This window comes from Desmodus rotundus, chromosome 4, assembly GCF_022682495.2.
Source record: "Desmodus rotundus isolate HL8 chromosome 4, HLdesRot8A.1, whole genome shotgun sequence".
Taxonomy (NCBI): domain Eukaryota; kingdom Metazoa; phylum Chordata; class Mammalia; order Chiroptera; family Phyllostomidae; genus Desmodus; species Desmodus rotundus.
This window is the reverse complement of record NC_071390.1, coordinates 53,336,654-53,355,513: the sequence shown is the minus strand read 5'-3', so window position 1 is coordinate 53,355,513 and position 18,860 is coordinate 53,336,654. Positions and strand designations below refer to the sequence as shown.

General features: G+C 38.0%; 1 protein-coding gene across 11 annotated transcripts in view; it reads right to left on the bottom strand.

The window, feature by feature from the left end:
- KAT6B (lysine acetyltransferase 6B) overlaps nucleotides 1–18,860 on the bottom strand; it is a 182,622-nt gene that overhangs the window by 138,702 nt on the left and 25,060 nt on the right. The window lies entirely within an intron of this gene.

The window sequence follows — 18,860 nt, the reverse complement described above, 5'->3', positions numbered from 1 at the left end:
AAAGGAATCTATTTGCCTTGTGGGATGCTTGAGGTTGTATATTTACTTGAGATGAATAAAATGGTGCATAATCCAAAGAAATAGGAATTAAAATTTGAACTTTATTGGTTTAACAAGTTCCTCCTGGGAAGAAAATACAATTTCATTTGTCAAATGTTAAAAGCTCCTCCAGATGATAACTTGCAAGAATATGTAGCAGTAGAGTAAAAATTAGTATCTCCCCCTGACCATGAAAGTAAGGAAGGTTGATATATGATGAAGAGACAGCAAATTAAATGTTTGAGAAAAAGGAAGACATTTTCTCATTATTTTGATTTTAGGGTCACTTCATATCACCATAATGATAATCTAGTAACAAGGTTTCCTCATTGTTTTTTGGCATTTTTTTGTTTTTTTAAATATTTTATTGATTATGCTATTACAGTTGTCCCAAATTTCCCCCATTATTCCCCTCTACCCTGCACACCCCCTCCCACCCACATTCCCCACCTTCAGTTCATGTCCATGGGTCGTACATATAAGTTCTTTGGCTTCTAAATTTCCTATACTATTCTTACCCTCCCTCTATTTTCTACCTACCGTTTATGCTACTTATTCTCTGTAACCATTTCCCCCTCTCCCAGTCCTACTCCCCAACTGATAACCCTCCATGTGATCTCCATTTCTGTGATTCTGTTCCTGTTCTAGTTGTTTGCTTAGTTTGTTTTTGGGTTTTTTTAGGTTTGCTTATTAACAGCTGTGAGTCTGTTGTCATTTTACTGTTCATATTTTTTATCTTCTTTTTCTTAGATAAGTCCCTTTAACATCTCATATAATAAGGGCTTGGTGATGATGAACTCCTTTAACTTGACCTTATCTGAGAAGCACTTTATCTGCGCTTCCATTCTAAATGATAGCTTTGCTGGATACAGTAATCTTGGATGTAGGTCCGTGGCTTTCATGACTTCAAATACTTCTTTCCAGTCCCTTCTTGCCTGTAAGGTTTCTTTTGAGAATCAGCTGACAGTCTTATGGGAACTCCTTTGTAGATAACTGTGTCCTTTTCTCTTGCTGCTTTTAAGATTCTCTCCTTCTGCTGAATCTTGGGTAATATAATGATGATGTGCCTTGGTGTGTGTTTCCTTGGGTCCAACTTCTTTGGGACTCTCTGAGCTTCCTGAAAGTCTATTTCCTTTGCCAGATTGAAGAAGTTCTCCTTCGTTATTTGTTCAAATAAGTTTTCAATTTTTTGTTCTTCCTGTTCTCCTTCTGGGACCCCTATAATTCAGATGTTGGAACATTTAAATTTGTCCTGGAGGTTCCTAAGCCTCTCCTCAATTTTTTGAGTTCTTGTTTCTTCATTCTGTTTTGGTTGAATGTTTATTTCTTCCTTCTGCTCCAAACCATTGACTTGAGTCCCAGTTTCCTTCACGTCACTGTTGGTGCCTTGTACATTTTCCTTTATTTCACTTTTCATAGCCTTCATTTTTCCCTCGAACTTGCAACCATATTCAACCAATTCTGTGAGCTTCCTGATTACTAGTGTTTTGAACTGTGCATCTGATAGACTGGCTATTCCTTCATTGCTTAGTTGTATTTTTTCTGGAACTTTAATCTATTCTTTCATTTGGGCAATTTTTTTTCTTTTTTCTTTGTCTTGGCAAGCCTGTTACTAGTATGGGGCAGAGCCTTAGGTTTTCACCAGGAAGGAGTAACCCCTGTCGCTGCCTTGTGATCCTGTATGTGGGGGAGGGGTCCAAGAGGGAACAGTGCTGCTTGCTCAGCTGTCATCCAGCTTTCAGTCACTTCTTCTGCTACCCAGAAGTAATTTGGGCCCTTCTGGTGCTGATTCCTGGGTAGGTACATTCTAGGACCCTATGGGTCTCTCCAACGAACTCTCCTGTGAGGCTGGGAGTTTCTCCCCCTGCCGCCTCAACCTCCACAGGTGTTTTCAGTCAGAGGTTTTAAGGCTTTATTTCCCCGCACTGGAACCCTGAGTTGAGTGGTCTGTCTTGCTCCCCAGTTGTTCCTCCTGCACTCGAATGTGGGACCGCCTGCTCTGCCAGCCACTGCCTTGCCTGCCCAGTCCTCCATCTGCCACCTTGCTGCAAGTCCTCTACGCCCCAGCTGCCTGTCTCCACCCCTCCCTACTGGTCTGGATTAATGTTTCTTCTTTAACTCCTTGGTTGTAGGACTTCCATATAGTTCGATCTTCTGTCAGTTCTGGTTGTTTTAGTTTTTAAATTTGTGTTGTCCATCTGTTGGTTGTGTGAGTAGGCACAGTGTGTCTACCTATGCCTCCATCATGGCCAGAAGTCCCTCATTGTTTTAATATGCTACTCAGACAACTAGCTGAACAAAACAGAGGAACAGCCACTGCTACTGTTTACTTCTATATTAATCTGGAATCTAGACCTTAAGCCTGAATTGATTTCTTATAATAAGCACCACTATCAGAAACACGTAACAGTTACTGAGTTGTTATGTGCCAAGGACTCCTCAAAGCATCCTATGTGTGTCAACTAATTTAATGTACCAAACACCTCTGTGAAATGAATACTATTATCCTCAATTTATTAAATAAAAACTGTTTAAATTAAAAGTACATATCTTACACAGAGAAGTAAATTCTTAAGATAAGCAACTTCACTTACTACTTGTAGGTCTGGGACTCAAAAACAGAGAGTCACCTCTACCTGAAACTTGTTTTAGTTAAATATGTATATATGTACATTCTAGGCCATGATGTAAAATATATTATTTACTTTGAGTTACTATCAAAAGTTGGGAAGACATACATGCACAGGATTATTGTAACCAGTGTCTTGCAGTCCCCGTGGGAAGGAGAAAGCAAAAGATAAACTCACTTGGGTGGTTACTGATGGCTATCCTGTATTCTTTATGTGTTTAATGATTGATGGGCCACAAGTCAGTGTTTTCTTAATTGACTTCAGTCACCCTTTACATCCTCTTGAAGCCAACAAATATTGAGTGCCTGCTGTATGTCAGCCATTTTTCTAGGCAGTAGCAGTGAGTAAAACAGACATGACCCTTTGAGAGCTTACATTTAAACATGTTGCCGAGTGAAACCATGATTCCTTCAGTTTATTAAGTGATAGGTGCTCTAAAGATTTCATAGGACTAGTCTGGAAAGGCCTGTCTGAAACTGTGCCATCAGTTCAGACCTGAGTGAAACTGAAGATACATCTTTGCTTCCGAGAAGAGTGTTCCAAGCCGAAGCAGCAGATCAAGTAAAAGTCTCCTCTCAAAGGCCTGCCTGCCTCTCCTCTCACCCCCTATAACCCTTCCCGCACACAAGAGCCTCAGTGACCTTGAAGGTTTTATTTTGAAAAAAATTTCAAACCTACAGAAAAGTTGTATAAATAGTGCAATTAACACACACATGACCTCAACAATTTGCCATCTTCTATTCCTCTTTTTTTCTGAACCATCTGAGAAGCTGCAAAGATCAAGATCCTCACCCCTTTAAGAAAAAGAACATTCTTTTCATAACCACAATGGGTGATCAAACTCAGGAAATTTAACACTGATACAATACAATTATCTAATAATCAGTCCATATTCAAATTCTACCACCTACCCCAATACTGTCCTTACAACAATTTCCCCCCAATAACAGGATCAGACATTTCCCTTAGCTGTCCTATCTCTCAGTGAGTTGAAAAACACAAATCAGATTGTGTTATTCCCTGACTTTAAACTCTACGCTGTTCTCCCCTGGTTCTCACTGCTCTAGCCACACGGACCTCCCTTTTCTCCTGCAAACACCAGTACTGGACCCTTCCTCACTGAGCCCAGCAGCCCTTCCCAGAGCTGACCCCTTCTCACCCTTTCATCTCTCCTCAGGAACTGTCCAGAGCACAACGTACAGTTCACACCAGTTTTTTCTCTCTCTTGATTCACTTTTAATTTCCTTTATATCATTTAACACAGTCTGTAATTATCTTGTTGGTTTATTTGCTTATCATCACCTCTCCCAATGGAATATAAATTCCATGAAAGCAGGGGTGTCTCTGAGAACAGTGCTTGACTCAGAGTAGGCACTCAATAAATATTTTTGAGTGAACAAATGAAAGAACTAATAAGTAAACAAACTGATAAAAACAAAAAGGGGCCATGTCGATGATATCAGTGTGTAAGGCTACACAGTGAGAGGTCCAAGTCAGTAAGACCCCTTGTCTTCCTCAGGACAGTACAGTACATAATCACAGCCGGGTGCATTCAACATTAACATTCGCCCTTAGGTAAGCACTGTGAAGGCTACAAAAACAAGTGAGAACAAGATGGTTTAGCGTGCCAAAACAAGGTGGTTTAGTGTGCTAGAGACACACAGCCTCAGCTCGAAAGAGGACAAGTCCACAGTGTTACAAAGAACTGGCTCTGGAGTCAGAGGTCGCATTTGACTACCATCTGTAGGCCTCTAACTCTCTCTGGGCCCCAATTTCCTCACGTTCCGTAAGGATAATGCCTACCTCTTAACCCATCTAAGAGGAAAAACTGCTGCAAGAAAAAGAGTGGGTGGCAGGCCCTTTAAAACTGAAAGGAAAACAGACTTCTTAAAAGAAGTGGGGAGGAAATAAATTATGGCACACAACTGAGCAACAGTCAATTATTCTTTTTAACAATAACCTAAGTGAAATGCCCGGTGTCATGTCTGACACAGACTAGGTACCATATTTTGCTGCGCATAACATGCACTTTTTTTGCCCAAATTTTTGAGGGAAAAATAAGGGTGTGCATTATACATGGGTAGTACTAATTCCATAGCTATAGAGATGTTTTTAATTCTTTTATTTATGCTTATGTGTTAAAAGTGTAGCTCTAGAAAGCAATAATGATATCTGCATGCAAAATAATACCCTTTATAATACAAAAAGCAACTATCTAAATATAAATAAATATGCAAGTAAATGCTAACAAAACCTGTAGACAAAAGCTGCTTCTGGGCACACAGGCTCCCATCCCTGCAGTGGCTGGAGAGGCTGCAAGATCATTGTGAGAATTCCGCAGAAACCATTCAAGCACAGGCTCAGCCTCATGACCCATTAAGGTCTCTTTCAACTCTGAGATTCTTTAATTTTTTTTAAGAGTTATTTATTTTTAGAGAGAGGGGAAAGAAGGGAGAGAGAGAGAGAGAGAAACATTGATGTGCAAGAGAAACATGGATTGGTTGCCTCTCACATGCCCCCAACTGGGGGCCTGGCCGGCAACCCAGGCTTGTGCCCTGACTGGGAATAGACCCAGCGACCTTTCATTTCACAGGCCGGCACTCAGTTCACTGAGGCACACCAGCCAGGGCTGAGATTCTATAATTCTTTTAACTGAATTATGTATATCCCTGTGGTAGGCAGTATAAATGATATAAATAAGTTTAAGGTATCGCCTCTGTCTCTAAGGAACTTACAACCAGCCTTAGAATGTCAAGGCCCAAAGAACCAGAGTTATACATAGTACCAATGAGCAAGTGGACAAAAGATCACAATGCTGTAGTGGTTCAGACAAGGACAAATTACTAGAGGCCAGGAGACTCTCAAAGAAGAGGTGAAAAGTCCACTAGGATGTGGAGGCCGTGTAACATACGGCTACTTGAAGAGTATATTCTCTGCTGATGATCATTAGTGGTGGTTTTCTTCTGCTGCTGCTGATTCTGGCCTTGACTTGACACACAGAGCCATGAACTGACATCTCCAGGGCAGGCGGCACCATCTAATTATTGCTTTAGTGTCCACCACAGGCTCCAAAAGCATGTGGTTACTTGGCAAAAATTTTGCTACAAAGAGCAAGATAAAATGGGATAGTGCAAAGGAGACAGGAAAGACTGGAAGAATCCCTTACGAGAGCTGGAGGAGAGGGGTGAGCCCACAGGAGAAACAGTAAGACAGAGTGTACAGGGAACGAAGACTGCAGACTTAAAGAGGAAAATGACTAGGGAATTAACTCCAGTTTCCATTTGCTTTCCAAGGACTCAAAGGCAAATTATGTAACCCTAAGTACAAAACTAGTTTTTAAAATGTCAGAGATTGAAAACAAATTTTGTTTTTATTTGACTCTATATTTTTCCATCTGTAGATGTCTACAGATTATCTTAGTAATATTTTTATAATACTGGGTGACTGGCTTTCTTATATACCTAAAATATCTGCCCCAGGGTTATACAACACAGGCTCATTTAACCAAATTTGAGGCTAAGACATCCATAGATCATGTCTCTCACACTACAAACATTTGCATTGTTTAATTTCTTTAATTAGCTCACAAGTGTTTCACAGAAGAGCAATTAAAATTATCTGTTTTAATAGATAATTTATGATTAAACAAGCAAAACAAAAATGAGAAGATCAAATGGATCTATTTGAAGTTAGCTAATCACTGGTGGGGAGAGTCACCGGTGATCAGTACGCAGATTCTTGTTTCCACTCATCCTAGGTGGAAATATGGAGTAACCCAACCTACTCAACTCCAGAATGCACACCAGGGTCCCCAGTTCCAGGAACCTGCCCTTGGACTTTCAACTTCAGTCTCACGTTTAAAATCTCTGTACATTTCTTACCCCCAACAAAGGATCAGAAACATATGATCATCCAAAAATTCTCCAAGTTTGGTGAAAATCTGTCCAACTGTTTCTGGACAGATCGTATGTTTCTGCGATGGATTAACACATGGAAACTTAATTTTAGCTAGTAACATATCCACTTGTACAAATTCAACAGAGGTGAGCAAAGAGATAAGGTCTCTGTCTTTGTGGAGCTTTTTCATCTAGAAGGGACAACTGAAATTAAAAAATAACCAGACAAATACATAACTATAGACTACAATAACTGCTAATAAGAAGTATAGAGTACTTTGTTGGAATTACTAAAGGTACATCATTTAGATTGAGAGATTCAAGGAGATTAGGGAAAGCCTTTTCAAAGAATGACATTTAAAAATGGAAAATACTGATGAAATAATGGTATGCTTTTTAAAAAGCAGAATACACAGCTACAGATATGCTTTGCAGTTATATATCTTACGCTTTAATCTATATGCTTTATAGACTATTATAGTTAATGTAAAGGACATACACAAACAAATCTGGAAGAGAAAAACAAAACATAGTTGTTAGCGTGGTTAAAATTATGGACAGTGTTCACACTTCAAAATTGTTCTTTAATGTTGTTATATTATGTTTACCACAATGAAGACAAGCATAGACATGGAATCTGATGTCTTAGGCTGGAATTCCGTTAAAAGGAGAGTGTGTATTATACATAACCCTGTGGGATATAGATTTGATTATTAGTAAGGTCTAAAATAAATCAGGTACTTCAGGTGTATAAGAAACCCAACTGCCTCTTGTATTACTTTTACCGTAATTAAGACAAGCATAGACATAGAATCTGAAGCCCAAAACATTCAGTTTACTCTTAAGCTTGACCGAAGAACTGTGGCTTAATTTAACAAGGCCAATCATCATTAAAGTAACAGCGTGGCAGATTGGAGCATGAGCTTTGGAGACTGACAGCCCTAGACTCCAATACAGCCCAGGCACTAACTAGCTATGTGATGTTGGACAAGCTACTTACCCACCTTGGAAGGCTGTTTTATCACCTCTAAGATGGAGCTAATAAGACTTGCTGCCTCATGAAGCTGTCGTGAGGATAAAATGAAAGAGCATATATGAAGGGCCAAATCCAACGGCCAGCACAGAGTATGTGCATAATATAATTAGGTAAACATTGTGATCATTACCAGCATATAAATTTGGATGAAAAAGTGGGCTTTGAATCAAAAGTCTCCTGGGACAAACAGATGACCAAACTAGAGAAATGGGATGGCTCCTCATCAATCACTGTTAAATTATTTCTTTCTGACAATAAGTAAATCAAATAGTGGCTATAGTCATTTTCTCTGAGGCCACCTACACTGTACCCAGAGTAAAACCAAAAAGACCAGTCCAAGAAAAATTCTGCTAAAGGAGAAATGAGCCACACAATTTGGCAATTTACTGAAAATAATTAAGAACCCCTTTATTAAAATAAAGCCTCCTAAAAGTTTCCAGAAATCAGGACAGAATCCATATAAAAATAATGTCAGATTCAAAACAAAATAGCCCTACAAACAAAAATTATACAGCTGAAATTTGCCAAGAGATCATATCACACTAAGGCATGCTTTTAGTTTCCAGAATATTTGTAAAAAATAAACTAAGAAAACAACAACTCCATTGGTCTACCATACATCTTTAAACACAGACTCTGTCATAAAATGTGAATGCTTCTAACATCAAATATTATGCTATTCTCTTCAACTTAAACATTAGGTAAAAAAATTTTTTTCAAGCATTCATCCACACTCAATAAATCACTGCTTTAAGTCATTTAACTAAATGAGCTAAAAGTAAAAATGTTTTTTTTTTTAATTGAGTTCCATAGGAATAGAGAACAGTGTCAACAGAGGAAGAAGACGTTCACTGCTGCTTTGTTGAATACCTGGATTAGACTGGCCACCCTTTAACATAGTCTTTGTGTACTTCAAAACCCAAGCGAGCCCACTTGGAGCAGCTGCTCACTGACCAACTGGTCTGCAGAACTCACTGAATGACAAAAGGTTACCTTAATTCAGTAAGATAATCAGCACACATTTACCCACCACCCAGAGTCTAACCATCTGCAAGGCGGCAGAGCCAAACGCCTATAAAACAACTGGCAGCATACAGACATGTCCTTGTGTCCCTCATGTCAATATAATGTCCCTCATGACAATGAAATTTCTCTCTTAGCAACGGCTAAAAAAGAAGCTGAACTTTCAGAAAATTTCAAGATATCATGATCCAACAACTTGTTAGTAAGTTATTTTTAGTGCTACTGAGATTTCCAGGCCAGATGGGTTATGTGTTTTATTCAATTGAGTCTTGTCCTGGGAAAACAAAATGTGAGACACACACGATCTGGACCCTTTCATTGTTCAAAAGGCAAAGCGACCTAGTGGCTTCTAAATAACAGCAGGAACAATGTAGCAGAAAAGAAAAGAGACAAAGGGGGAAAAAACAACAACAAAAACCCAATACTAGAGCAACTTCAGAAAAAGAAATCAGTAACAATTTAAATTGCAAAATCTGACATCTGCCTTAGGCCAGGATACCATTCAGTCAAACATGCTGTAGTGATCAAAACTACCAAATACTAATAATGATCATAATTCAACATCGAAGGTTTATAAAAAGACACCATGGGCACTATCAACACAATTTACTACAGAAGTTTATATTCTTTCGAACACATTACACTTAGATCAGCTGATGTGGTATTTCTCAAAGTGAGGGGGATTCAAGAAGCTTTTGAGGTGAGACTTGAGATATTTGAGGTGATCTGAGAAAGAGTAAGAAAGCTGTTCCCTTTTCAATTCTCTCTCATACCCTCTCATTAAGTCAAGGAGAAAGTCTCAGTTTGGTGCTGATACGTTTTTAACACCTCTCTAATGTTTGCTAATCTTCCTTTTGAGAGAGCAGGCTTCAGGCTCAAAGCCTTAGCAAATAAATGTGGCAGTATCCAGCCACGTTTTAATAAAACATTTAAAAATAATGTTTACAGTTACCTCTGTTTATGACAAGGAATACTCGACTCCCACTTATGGTGATGATACAGGTCCCTTTCGGTAGATTTGCCAATTGTTAACACTTTTGCCTCCTATCTTTACACCTGTATCTATTTACACATATATATTTATACGTACACTTTTGGCCATGCTTTCCGCTGAGCCATTTAAAAGTAAGCAGCAGCAGCGACATTTCACCATTAAATACTTCAGAAGGCATTTCATAACTCACAAGGACATAATTATAGGTAACCAAAATGCCATCATTATATGAAGGATATTAACATAAATGCATTCATGTCCCCTAATACCTGGTCCAAATTCAAATATGCCTAGTGACCCCCCAATTTCTGGTAGAGAATCCAACCAAGGTTCATGCATGACATTTGGTTGTTTTGCCTTTTTCCTAGAACAATCTGGAAAAAAATTAATATAGACATTATATGAAACTGGCAAAAATTGTGAGGGAGGCACACTTTGGTTGGAAAAACACCAAACTAACTAAAGGTTTGAGGGGAGTATGGGGGAAATAATCTAAATAGTTAACAAAGAAAAGCAACAAAAACACCTCTGCTATTGAACTCACTTACAGCACACAAAGCTCTGAAGGAACGTGTAAGACCTTCTCTTGTACAGGGCTGTAAAAGGGATGAAGTCTAAAGCCCACTGCCAGACCATACATACATACGCCAAAATGTGCTTCGGAGTTCAAATAACTAGCTCATCTCTTTTATTGAACAGGGACTGCAACTGGTGGCTGTGGTAGGTGCTTAAATGCATTATCCTGTTAACTCCTAATTGACAGACCTATGAAGAATACTTTATTATTCCTGTTTTACAGATGAGATGATTGAGGCTCAAGGAGTTTAACGGTCCTTTGTTTTCTATTAGAACTTTTCAAGAAGAATGTACTCAAAACATTTCTTTTTTTAATTTTATATTTTTGGTTTTAGAGAGAGGGGAAGGGAGGGAGAAAGAGAGGGAGAGAAATATCAATGTGACAGAGAAACATCAATTGGTTGACACCCATCCGCACCCCAACTGGGGACCAAACATGCAACCCAGGCATGTGCCCTGACCAGGAATCGAACCAGCAACCTTTCGGTTTATGGGGAGATGCCCAACTGAGCCACCAGCTAAGGTTCATACATTTCCTATATATCTAAAAAAATAAATTTCAAAAGAACAAAAAGTACTTAAAGTATAAACCTGTTCTTTCTTAAAATGTGTATACAAATATCTGTATGATATTTACTTACAAGTACTTTAAAGGGTCTTGGAAGAATACATACAAATTACTAACTATAACTGTCTTTGGAAAGCTGTCTTAGGGGAAGAACATGCACGGCCAATGAGGAACAACTTTTATTTTCCACTTTATATGTTTAAATTTTTGACATTAGGGATGTTATGACTTATTACTTCCTGTAAAAGTCAAAAATGCAAATTTTAAATTTAAAATGCCCATATTATTTCAATCATGCTGCCACCAGTATGTTTCAAGTACTATCACCATTAGACATGTTTGGTTTTAATTTAGTGGTAAAAAATATTGTTTTACTAAAAAAAATCATTCTATTATAACTTGTTATAATAAAAATTTGGATATACCATTCATTAAATGTATTACATTATAGCTCCTAAAATCCAATACTGGGTTTTATGTCATTTGTACAAGATTGTGTTCTCTATCCCTCCTTCCTCCCCTCTCCTCCTTTCCTTTTCTCTCCTTCCCTCCCTCCCTCTCTCTCTGTCTGTCTGTCTCTCTCTCTCTCACACACACACACACACACACACACACACACACACACACAATCTGGTCCCCTAATGTGAGCATAACAACAAAAGGACGGACAAGAAGAAATAACTTACAAACACTTCTTTACTGAATAGACAGGCTTCTAAAATTTTGTAGGTGAATGTATTAAGACTAAAATTTTTAAATACGCTGAGGAAATCTACTATTCAAAGGGATGTCACTCATTAAACAACTAATACACCACAAAACTGTGGGATTCAAAGTCAGAAAGCAAAGATAGTTGAATATTATGAAATCAGTCATTGCCCGGACCAGGTGGCTCAATTGATTAGAGTGTTGTCCTGATATGCCAAGGTTGTGAGTTCGCTCCCCCATCAGGGCACATAGAAGAATCAACCAATGAATGCATCAATGAGTGGAGCAACAAACTGATGTCTCTCTCCCTTCCTCCCCCCCCCCTCTCAAAATCAATAAACAAAAAAAATTTTTTTAAAGAAACCAGTTATTATAATTTATCATATTAAAGACCAAAGGAGAAAAATCTTGTATCTCCATAAGTATTGAAAAGACATTTGATAAAATTAAAACTCCATACCTAATGAAACTTCTTTAACATGATAAATAAATAAGCCAGCATCATGTTTAGTGGGGAAGATATTGCAGAACCCCCCCAAAACATACCCATTATCACCAGCATTCTTTTACATCATTAAGGAGGTACTAGAGCAGATTAAAATCAGACGAGAAAAAGATTTAAGATATACAATTAAGAAAGGAGAAATAAAATTTAAATGATCATTATTTGCAGATAACAGCATTACATACATGCCTGGAAAACCCAAGATAATACACTAAAAAGTATTTTATACCAAAGGAGAGTTTGGTAAGGCGGCTAGGCACAAAATTAATATATAAAAATCAATAACTTTCCTGTATTAAAAAAGAACCATTAGAAAGTATAATGGAAGAGTCTATTTATAATAGCAATCCAAAAAAACCATACCTAGGAATTAATTTAACAGAAAATTAAAACCCTTCAATAGACACTACCTACACTCTATAAACACCTACACTCACATACAAAAGATTTTAATGGGTGATAATGGTTATATTACAGAAATATTTATAAATAAAATGAGATAATACCTGGGATTTCCTTCAGAATAATTCCGTAGTGGCAGGGGCTGGAGGAAAGGATAGGGGTGTAACTGAGGCAGGAGTGGTCATGAGGTAATTACTGTCATGGATGGTGAAAGTTAGCACTACTCTTGATTTTGTTACATATGCTTAGAATGTGCTACAAAAAAAAAATTTAAGTAAAATAATAGATTTAAAAAATGGAAAGATACACCTGTTTTCAATAAGAACACTATTATAAGAATATCATTCTATGAACTAAAAACTCCAATAAAATTACAAAATCTTTTGAATACTAATCAGCTGACTCTAACATCTATGTGGAAAAGCAAGAAAGCACAATTAGTCAAGAAGAATCTGAAAAAGAAAACAAGGGACCATTAGCCTACAAAAAAAGGAGGGGTAACAAATGTTGGTGAGAACATGGAGACATTGGAACCCTCCTCATACATTGATGGTAGGAATATAAAATGGTTCGGCTGCTGTTAAAAGCAGTTAGGGAGTTCCTCAAAAAGTTAAAATCCCCATATGATCCAACGATTCCACTCTTGGTGCATCTTCAAAAGAATTAAAAACACATATCCAAACAAACACTTCTCCATGCATGTTCATACCAGCACTGTTTGTGTTGTCTACAAGACACTTAAGACTCAAAGACATAAACAGGTTGGAAGTAAAAAGAATGAAAAAGGATAAAGCATGCAAACAGTAACCAAAGAAAGGTGAAGTGGCTACATTATATCAGATAAAGGACTTTAACATTGAAATTGTTACTAGAAACAAAAAAGGACATTGTGTAATAAGGAAAGCATCAATACATCAATATAACATTACGAATATATATGCACCTAAAAAAGAGCCTCAAAATACATTAAGAGAAAGAGTCAATATTCAAAGAAAAAACAGACAATGCAACAGTAACAGCTGGAGTCTTCAATATTACACTTTTAATAATAAAATAACCAAGCAGAAAATCAGCCAGAAAATAGAAGTTTTGAGCAGCACTACAAACTAACTAGACCTAACAAACATCTCTATGTCTCCACCCAACAGGAGCAGAATACACATTCTTCCCAAGTGCGCATGGAACATTTTTCAGGCTAGACCATAGATGTTAGGCCGTAAAGCAAGCCTCAATAATATAAAAGGGTTGAAAACATACAAACTTTGTTCTCTAACCATACTGCAATGAAATTACAAACCAGTAACAGAAATGAATTTAGGAAATTCATAGCCCAGTGTAAACCTTTGGTCAATAATAATGAGAACCAGGTGGCTGGAGAGGTCAGACAGCAGAATACTGGCCAAAGTCTGATGGGCAACAGCTTAAGGCATGCCCAACAGGTAACCCACTCTCTTCCAATTGTGTCAGATTTAATAAGGCCTGGATGTCTGACAAACGAACTTTTATGTCATTAAGGCCAATAGCTAATCAGCTAAAATAAACCCTTTTCTGAACTCTCAGGTTCATAAAATGATCATAAGAAGTTTATGACCAGTGAAACATAGGCTGACATATAGCTAGGTGAGACTGTCTAGAGACTCACATAATTTGGGGGCAAATAATTTCAAGGGGTCTGTATAGAATCCAGAAATTCTGGGGAATGAGAATACTGTACCAGGGAGGCCACTTGCCTCTTGCCTCCTCCCTTCCTCCTTCCCTACATTCCAAAGCAAAACTGGTTAAATGAGGTTAAGTAAAATAAAAGTTGGAAAGTTAAATGAATTAAAATTTCAAAGGCAAAAGTAAAGCTAAGTATTAAGAGAGATCCAGACTTCTAACAGACATAGAGTTATGTGATTTTTTTTTTAAGGCATTCTAAATTGGTGGGAGAAGTAAGAATTTTACTATTTTTCTTTTTAGATTTTATTTATTTATTTTTAGAGAGGGGAAGGCAGAGAGAAAGAGATGGAAAGAAACATCAATGTTTGCCTCTCACATACCCCGCACTGGGGACCTGGCCCACAACCCAGGCATGTGCCCTGACTGGGAATCAAACCGGCAACCCTATGGTTCACAGGCCAGCACTCAATTCACCGAGCCACACCAGCCAGGGCGGAAAGTAAGAATTTTAATATATGATCCTGGAACAATCAGTCAGCGCTTTTTTTTTTTTTTTTAATGTTTTCACCATTTACCAAAATTAAAAGTTGCAGATAATTTTAAGGACTTAAACATATCACTAAAGACAAACAAAAAACTAAAAGGATGCCCTGGCCAGTGTGGCTCAGTGGACTGAGCACCACCTGCGAACCAAAGGGTCACTGGTTCGATTCCCAGTCAGGGCACATGCCTGGGTTGCAGGCCAGGTCCCCAGTGGGGGGCACACAACAGGCAACGACACACTGACGTTTCTCTCTCTTCTTCCTCCTTTCCCCTCTATCTAAAAATAAACAAAATCTTAAAAAAAAAACAAAAAAACTAAAAGGAAATATTAGTAGATGCCTCTCCGATCTAAGGATGAGGAAAATCTTTCTAAAAATAACCAAAAAAAATCACAAGAATTGATAATAGTATACTTGTGGCTCAACTGAATAATATTTGCATATTCCCAAAAATATCAACACAATAAAATACTGACCTAAGCAAAAATGAAGACTTAATTACACTGAGATGAGAAGGGAAATAGGAAAGAAAAGGGTATATGTGTATAAGAGAACTTTATCCTTATTTTTCCTGGCAAGAAATCAATAGAAAATATCTAAAAATGAAATTCAGGAGACAGCATTATAAGACTCTTGTTCAAAAATACAGAACTCTGCCCTGGCCAGTGTGGCTCAGTTGGTTGGAGCATTGTCCCATAAACCAAAAGGACACAGGTCCAATGCATGGTCAGGGCACATGTCTGGGCTGTGGGTTTGGTCCTAGTCTGGGCACATGCAAGAGGTAACTGATCAATGTTTCTCTCTCATATTGATGTTTCTCTCCTTTTCTCTGTCTTTCCTTTCCTCTCAAAGCATGTCCTCAAGTGACAATGAAAAAAACAAAAACAGAACTCTAACTTCCAAAAAAAAAAAAACTAAATATACTTGAGAAGTTGAACATGGTTGCCTCTGGGACATAGGAATGAAGGATGGGGAGATAACCACAACACTATAGTTATTAAGCAACAGCAATGAAACATTAAAAATGTTCAAGTCATTCATAATCAAAGAAATGCAAAGTAAAGTAAGAGAGATCCACTCCTCCCTCTGCTACATTAGCAAGGTAAAGTAAGGGCTAAGAAGCAAGTAGATGCCCAAGGATCTCATCTTCTGCCCAAGAGTGCAAATTGGTGCTACCTTTTGGACCAGTTTTTCACAATATGTTCCAAAAGTCTTAGAGAAAGAATTCATGTTTATGCCCCAGTATACCTCATCTAATAATCTATCCAGGAAGAAATAATTACCCATGCATACACATAGTCTTAGTGCCAATATTATTTGTAATAGTTTAAAAAGTAGGAACATCCTAAATGTTAAACAGAGACATGAAAAATCCTATCAGCAATTTAATGTCACACTTAAAAGAATAATCAAGAATATGGGGAAAGGCTCACAACAGATTGTAAATATAGAAAGCAAAATACAAAATAATATAGCTAACATATTCCTCTTTTTATTTAAATATAACAAATATAATAAATAAACTTTTAACAGTAGGCATCTTTGGGGTGTAATTTTCAGTGATAGTGTTATACCACCCCTGAACCCTTCTGTATTTTTCAAAGTCTGTACCATGAGCATGTGTTACTCTGAAAACAGGTTCTTTTTCTGACTATTTAAATAACAAGAAATGAAGGAAAAAACAACACAGAAAGGAGGACTTTAGCCATTCATGGACTCTGGGATCAGAGCAAGTCTTCAAAAGCAGAGGAAGATCTTCATTAGAAAGTGATAAGGACATCAATTTATACTTTTCTTTCAATAGCAGGATGGTCAGGGAAAGGGTGCCAGGGTCTGCTGCCCTTCCCACAGCCCTGGACTCTGCTCAGCTGCCTTTTCTATCAAGGTTCAGAAAAAGCTCACTGCCTTGCTATCTCAGGCCCATGTGGTTGTAGCGAACTGTCCCTATGCAGTCTGTGCTATTGTTATCTCCGTGTCTGTCAGCGGAGCAAACTAAGACACAGACTATACTTGCCCAGGGGAAATGTCAGGATTTGAACCTAAGAATTCCGGCTCCAGAGCCACTTCCTCATAAGCCTCCTTTACAAGGATCTCTACGAGCCCTAGCAAGAACTAGGGCCCTGCCCAATTAACACATCCAGACTGTTTCCTGGACCACATAAGCAGACCCTGTTTGCTCATCTATAAAAAAAGAAGTTAGCCTCAGGCAGTGATTCCCAAACTTTTGCTGCACAGTGGCATTGCCCGAGATCTTCAAAAACTTCTAATACATTCTGATTTAATGGGTGTGAGGGTTAATCTGGGAATCAAAATTTCTAACAGCTCTTCAGATGATTCAAATGTGCAGCAAAGTCTGAGAACCACTGGCCTGAGTCAAATGACCTGCTGAAGGAGGGGAGAGGCTAGAGGCTCCAGAAAAATACTCATAAATATATAAGCCCAGCATTCGGAATACAATTTCAGGGGTTCACAAACCCCCTGAGGAGTCGTTGGACCTCGGTGTACAACTCCTGAACCTGGTCACCTCAACAATCATCTACAACTCTGAAATGTTATTCTCCAGTTGAAAATTATCATACAACAGTTTTATTAAATTAATTCATTAGAGACAAGATAGGAATTTGATGACTTTTGGTTTTCTATTCTGAAGCACAAACACCAAGTTCAATTAAGCAATGGTTTTCTTTGGGATGTATATTTGGGAGAAATGAGGAAAGGAATTAGCAGGATAACCTGGTATCATAACACTATCCAAAGTGTTACCAAATGCAAAAATTTCGTGAATGGCTGTTGTGAGAAGGGGACAGGAGAGGGCCCATCATTGAATCATCTTGGGAAAGTGTGGGCTAAGCCAGCTGAACTTCAGAACTTCTCTGGGACTTGAAATCTCAGAACATTATCAGCATCATTAACACTTTTTTAAAGACAGACAACTAGACCTATGATGGTCAATTTTTTAAAAAAATTTATTTACTTTTAGACGGGGGTGGAGGGGAGAGGGAGAAAAACATAGATGTGCCAGAGAAACATCGACATGTTGCCTCTTGCACACCCCCTACTAGGGACCTGGCCCACAACCCAGGCATGTGCCCCAACCAGGAATTGAACCTGACCCACTGACCTGTCCGTTTGCAGGCCTACACTCAATCCACTAAGCTGCACCAGCCAGGGCAGTATCATTAACATCTTAAAGAAAACCACTTCCTTCTACCTCAGAACACCATTTAGGAAAAGCCACCTTAAATGAATTTTAACAAGTTTTTTTCAGTGAGTCCTATTAAAAACACTTTCTACAAAATTATTTTAGAGAGAGAAAGGGGGAGAGAGAGATCGATTTGTTGTTCCACTTATTCATAGAGGTCCAGGTTATAAGAACCTGTGTGTAATTCTTTTCTTTAAATTTTTTTTCTTCAGGAGAAAAATATGAGGCCAGGAAGTGTAATGGTTAAGTGTACAGACTATGAAGCCAAATGCCTGGGTCTGAATTCTGGCTCTACTACACAACAGCTATGTCACTTTGGGCAAGTCGTTTTACCTCCTGTGCCTCAGTTCCCTCCTTTGCAAACTAAGAATGGAGAGAAGTACTACCTTACAGTCTAGTTATCATAATCAAAGCATTTTAAGTAGTGCCTGACTCATAGTAAGCATTATATAAATGCTGGATGTTATTATTCATTCCTAAAAAAAGAACATTTCCATCACTCTGAAAAAGAAGATCATTGCCCTGGTCATTTGAGGAGGAATCACATAGCTGCATATCTTGGCATGTTTCAAATGGTAATTTTAATTATAATTTGAATAGAGTTTACATTTTATAACTTCTAGAGTGCTCAGTACAGTGCTTTATATGTTACAAGAATTCAACAGATATGCTTTGATTTCATCCAAATAAATGAGACACCTAGAAGGTGGTGATATGGCTGTACTCCAACCTGTGTGCCAGGATTGAAATACCAGCTCCAACACTTCCTGTGTACTCTCTCTTGGGCAAGGTACCTTATCTGGCCTGTTTCTTCATCTGTAAAATTCCATTAGTAACAGTACTATATCTCAGGTTTTATATAAAATTATTTTGTATGTATTAAATTCTTAGAACACTACTTGGTATATAGGAAGCACTAAGTTAACATGGTACTAATATCTCTGTTCTCATGTCTTTGGTAGAGCCTTCAAATCTAATATGAACTGTTCATAGGCACACTTACAAGGCACAAGTACATATTTTAACCATGTTCTTTTGTTTTTGTTGTATATCGTATCTCCTGATACGACAAAAGAGGAA